The sequence below is a fragment of the Staurois parvus genome, unplaced genomic scaffold, assembly GCF_062004578.1.
Source record: "Staurois parvus isolate SC_StPar_1 unplaced genomic scaffold, SC_StPar_1.0 ptg000031l, whole genome shotgun sequence".
Taxonomy (NCBI): Eukaryota; Metazoa; Chordata; class Amphibia; order Anura; family Ranidae; genus Staurois; species Staurois parvus.
In genome coordinates, this window is record NW_028317827.1 from 9,023,794 (window position 1) to 9,029,908 (window position 6,115).

The 6,115-nt window shown below is 46.7% G+C and overlaps 1 pseudogene; it reads left to right on the forward strand.

Annotated features, from left to right (window-relative positions):
* Positions 1-4,540: 4,540 nt before the first annotated feature.
* LOC149470799 (U2 spliceosomal RNA) lies at positions 4,541-4,633 on the forward strand (annotated as a pseudogene).
* The last annotated feature ends 1,482 nt before the right edge of the window (positions 4,634-6,115 follow it).

Sequence of the window (6,115 nt, forward strand, 5' to 3'; positions counted from 1 at the left end):
TGCCATCTTGGGTCAGGCAGAGTTTATTTAAGACCCTGAGCCCCAGGTTTGGCATGCATTTTTAGAGTTGGAACAGGATACCCGTCTGTTAGGGACAATGCTTAGCATCAAGAAAGGGTTCCGGAGGTGTAGAAGAAGCGCAAGAACATGCCATCCTTCCTGGAAGACTCTCCATTTGGACTGCTTTCTGCCTGGCCTGTTGTGTATTGCTGGACTTTTGTTACAATATATTCCTGTTACTGCTCTTGGAGTCCGTTTGTTTCCTGCCAGCCCTACCATGCTGCCTCTACCCACAGCTAAGCCTGGAAACCAGGAAGTACTAAAAAAAGTTTAAAACAAGTAATTATGATATACTTTTCTATGTGTTTACTAATGCTACCAGTATTAGAAAAAAAAAAGTCAATAGTGATTGAGAGAGTGAAGTTCCGCTTTAATTGTAGTGAAACTTTGTATCAATTAGGTTTGTATCAAAAGCACCAACATATATATTCAGTTATAAACACTCTAAAAAACATCTAAGACCCAGTTGACCTTGCCAGACATCACCCTAAGTCAATATTGTAAGAGATACAATACAAGCTGATCCTGGTATTATAAATCATCAGAAAAAAATTAATTGAATATGGCAAGTAATAGTCAGATGATCAATAAAGAGCTGTTTAACAACCGGAGGTGAGAGTGCAGCTAAATATCCCGAGATCAAGCTGCAAATGTAAGACATTCATTAGCTTCATGATGTGTAGGGAGATTGCTATTCATCATCATATCAGCATCAAGAAAAACACATATGGTGAATATCACAGACATCACACTCCCAAAATTAGGCTGGGACCTGTGCTAATATATGTGAGCATATCCACAACTATAGAGGAGGCTCAGCTGTTATACACACACCGATAATAACAGACCAAATGTACTCCACCATAAATCTGTAATATCACATTAAACAGCATTAATAAAATATATATGCTTTTTGGTTCATCATTAAAAAAATTAAGTCACACTTCACATATTAAAACCAGATGGTCTTTAAAGATTACTTCAACATGTGGTTGCATTCATATTGCAGAGAAATACACAATAAATGTATGGAATCAACGTGTTTCACTGTACTTGCTTCTTCAGGATCCACGTTGTAGATGAAGTACTATAACATTATAGAGTATACAATCATAAAATACAACAAAACTAAGGTGAGTATATTAACATCAAATCAATTGATAATCGCAACAGGTAGCCAAAAGTTGGGAGAAAAAAAAGGGGGGGTCAAAAGAGATCTTCCCCAATCTCAGGGGCAACCCATGGTGGGAGTGAAGGGCCAAGAAGAAAGCCCACATTGGGGTGGCAGGGTATATATATCATAACATAACACTTACCTAGTATGACCTACAAGTATATGGAAAGGTTGGACTTTTGTAGACAGTGCTTGGTTGTATAAAGCGAGGGTCATAAGCTCCCCTCAAGGTGTTCCTAGTGATGATTAGAGATATGATAATGTATACTCCTATAAAACACAGAGAAGCACAACAGATATAAGTTGTACCAGTATTTGTTTTTTATGCCTATATTATGCCATATTTATCATGCACTATTATTTATTATGCATATATTTATGCCATATTTATGCCTTCCCTCATCCAAAACATCCTCACCTAATGTCTTTAAAAGTCTGGAAAGAATACATATGGCTCGTCGGCAGCTGCAGACCCAAATGGCCAAACCCAGCTTCCACCATACAGCTAAGTATGCCGTGCTCTCCACTTACTAGCTACTCACAAAGAGACTGGCCATCAGGCCTCAATACTAACCTAAAACAATAAAAAAACAAAAAAGGAAAACAAAAAGGGAGAAAGCAAGGCAAGCTATCATATTCAAAAATGGAATGGAGAATATGCATAATCCAGCACTGTATACAGACATAGTTTAAAAGCCACCCAAAAACCATGAAGGAATCCACACTCACCAGAGATTACTAGCATATCTGTCCAACCTGCATCCACCCTTCTCTGAGGCCAAACATCAGATGAAAGGGAACTGCCTCTAGCTAGCCTTAAATATGTATCTAGCTCTCACTTAGCCTTTAGTCGCATCACCCTGCTGCACGGCCCAATCCTGGCCTCAGGATAGGGGTTCTCCTGACACCCCGATAGGAGCCGACCTTACTCCTGGGTCAAGACCTCTTTTCTACTGGCTGTGGCACCTCTGACCCCTGGTTTGAGACCTCCTGTCTCCTGGCTGTGGCTCCTCTGATCCCTGGGTGAGTCCTCCTGTCTCTTGACTTCTGGCCCCTGGACAAGACCTCTTGTCTCCAATATGGGAGCTGTTTCCAAACCGGGAGCTCTGAGCTATCCTCAGGCTTGAGCATATAATGACCCAACACACATGTGTACACCTGTGTAGACAGGCTGCAGACACCAGATTGAAAGTTCTGGTCCAAAACTACAGAATCTTGGAGAAAACCAAAAACAGAGCTTTCTTTGCGCAGATACTATAGTCTGGAACCTCACATTAACCCTTAATGCTAATCCTGTGTCACATTCTCCTCCATTTTCACAGTAGCAGGGTCCTAGCCTTCCTGCAAAATGTCATGTGAACCCTCACTTTGTAAAACAACTCATTTAGTTTACAATAGAAACGCAAGGTAAAACGTTTGTATGTATAGATAATAAATGTTTAAAAAAAAAAAAAAAAGATAAACACTTTTTTTACTTTTTCTTTAAGTAATCACATGACCTCTTTCGCAGGCTGCATAAGGGGCTTGGAGAGGTAGGGGTGGAGACTGCAGGGATTAGTGTCAGCAGAAAAAAAAAGAAAAGAAATGGATTGATCTTCGCAGTGAATGGCTGTGCAGGGGGGTACTGTCAGCGTCTTGATCATTGGAAGACAGGCAGGCTGTTCTCCAGCACATCCAGAAAACTGGCCACGCTCTGAAGGATAAGCTTCTATGCCTAGGGTGGTCAGTTTGAAATAGGAAAGCAGAGGGACTGGCAGGATCATCAGGTATTTCACACAAAGGAAGAAATACAGAAAGAACAGGATACTTTTTAACACAAGTACATGGTACAGCATACACATCAGTAATATGAAATGTTAGTGTAAGATACACTTTCAGTCACCTGCATCAATTGTAATAGGGCAGGCCTAGGACAAGGACACATCAGGCCAACAGTCCCTAACGTGTTTCCTCAGAGCTCTTGATCAGCATACCAGTTCCAGATACTTGAAAAGTATTGAAGCACATTAAGCAGCATAGTAGCTAAGCTTCTATTGTTTTGGAAAGTGGAGTTCAGCAATGCTAGCCTTAATACTTTCTTGTGTGTAATAATTGTATGTGTGTCGAAAATGATTGTGACAACCCCTTCATGTATGTCACCTAAAAGCATGTGATGAAGAAATTTACACGCAGGTCCAGTGAAAACTATCAGTAAGACCATGGATAAAGGCAGCTGAAACTTTATATAAATGTAACACTGCCCCCTTAGGAGTCACTGAGGTTTGGGTCCCCCTAAAGCCCTGTACAGCCAGGAAACACGCATTTTCTTCCACACTTTGCACACTGGAGTCAGTAACCAGTCCTTGAGCTTGGTTTTGTGATTTTATTAAGGGGTTTAGAACTTGCATAGGGTTGAAGGGTGCATGGGATGCCCAAGGAACTGTAGAAACTTGAGGACAACTCAGAACAACTGATATGGACGAAAAAAAAATAGTCTCTCCTCTGAGAGCAATCAAAGCCCTCTAGTGTGCCTCCTCAGACCCCAGATGAATCCTCCTCTTTACCCAGCTGTACTGAGGGTATTCCCTGGGCAAGGGGACCCAGAAGCTACCAATATAGAACAGTCACAGAGGAGAAGCTAGTTATGTTTTCCACCTGACTGCCTTCTCCCCTTATCTGGCCCAGGGGGTGTAAGGGTACTCACACTGTCCTTCCTGTCAGCTTGCTGGGTTGGTGGTTGTCTTCAGGCCTTCTGCTGGGCTGGCTTCTTCCCTGCTGCTCAGGATGTCCCTCTTAACAGACAATGGTGCAGTGGAGATTCCCTTTTCCAGCACCTGTCTGTAGGTAGGGCCCTTCCCTGTGCTTCCAGACTCCACATTCCAGCCTTCAATCCATCTTCTACCTGACACTCAAAGACTCCACAGGCTTTGTCATACCTAAAGTTTGCCTTGGTCATCATCTCCAGCCTCCTGCCAGGAGATTGGACAGGGTCCCTCAAATATGCAGATCTGAGCCTCCTTCCCTCCTCCAGAAAGCTCTCAGGTTTCTGGAGAGGTGGGAGGGCTCCAGTAGCAATGATCTTCAGAACCTCCTTAGCTTGTTCTTAGGTAACCTCTCTACCTCACTCCCAGGCTGACTGATGGCAAAATCACATCTTAACTATGGGGTTTTACCACCCCCCAAACCATAAATGTAAATATTCTGAGACCCCTATAAGGCTGCTTTCACACTGATGTGCTGTGGTGTACCTTATAATTTAGGTATACAGTAATGTTGGAATTTTTAGATCAAGTATGGTGTTTCTCTACTATTAAATTTTTTACTTTGATCGCTTCTCGGCCTTTTGGCTAAGATCAAGTGTAGTATCGACCTTGCCTTTAGGGGTGTCCCTGCTTCCAGCTAGGACGTTGAGAACCACTTGCATCTATCCCAGCCATTTGGTCTGTGTGGGGTACCCTCTTCTCGGCCTTGTAGGATTGTCGATTAAATTCGGCTTCACCTGCTTGCTGCTATTGGGTTTGAGGCTTAGCCCCCACACAGAACGAGTTTGTGATCTTCCCCCCCCTTGTTCACTCTGCGTTACTACCTCCGGGCAGTAGACGCTCAATAGCCTTTTCAAAGGCTAAGCAAGAGTGAAGCCGCCGCGGAAGAAGAAGGAGAAGGAATGCGATCAAGACCTCTGGGAAGCCCTCCTGAGAACTCCTCTGCGACAAGATGGGGAAGAAGCAAACTACGAAGAAGCCACAGAACGCCTCCCCTGCCAAGACCCCGGTAGAAGCCCCCTCCGCCTCCACCTCCACCTCAGATCGCCCCGGCCCTGCAGACGGTCTCCCTCCACTGGAGCCCTGGATGAAGCAGACAGTCGTGCTGCGGCTGAAAGAGGTGGAAGGCAGAATCCCGGACATGACCCCGGAAGTCCATGGAAGAAAATGATCCTTGAACAAGGATTCAGCAAGGCAGAGACCCTGTCGGTGCAGTCCTTCATGAAAGGCGTTTTCTTCATAACCTTTGTCTCTCTACAGGTATGCAGAAGGTACTGGGAGGCAGTGAAGACCTCTGGACCCGACTCCCTCTTCCGAAAGTTCACTGCGAACTCTCCCATTCAAAGGGACGAAAGGCGGATCACGGTGTCCATGAGGAACCCTCATGTCCCTGGTAGAGACATCGCCACCTACCTCCAAAGGTTTTGCGTCGTGTTGAAGGACCCAGTCCGGATACTAGACGCCAACGGCTTCTGGACAGGTAAGTGGTCTGTGTTTTGCAGATTGCTGAGAGATCGTCCCGCTGGAGATCTCCAACACCTGCAACAGTGCTTTTCCCTGGGAGCGTCAGCAGGACTCCTACACTACCCGGATCAACCCCAGTCATGCCGCAGGTGCGGACAGCCGGGGCACGAGGGTAAGGATTGCCATGTGCTTTCATGTAGGTTCTGCCGGTCTGCAGGTCACGAGACCAAGGATTGCCCGAGGTCCAAAACCTGCAACCTCTGTGGATGGTCAGAGCACGTCTACAGGGACTGCCCAGAGAGAAGCAGGACGTATGCTGGGGCCCTGAGCAAGGGCTCTGCCGCCAAACCAGCAACACAGAAACCCCCAAAGGACCCAGGTAAGAGGAACCCCCCTCCCCCCACCCCAGCCCCCCCGGACCCTGGCCCTCCTGCCCCCCCCGCCCCTGGCCCTCCTGCCCCTCCCGCCCCTGCCCCTCCTGCCCCCCCCCGCCCCCGTCCCTCCTGCCCCTCCCGCCCCTGCCCCTCCCACCCCTGCCCCACCCCTCCCGGGCCCGGTTCCACCTCCCCCTGACCTGTCCTCACAGGAGGATTTCCCGCCCCTTCCCCCTGCCACCCCCGTCAGCAGCTCTGCGGCGGGGATCAGGAAGCGGAAGAAGGAGCAGGCCAGCCCGGCG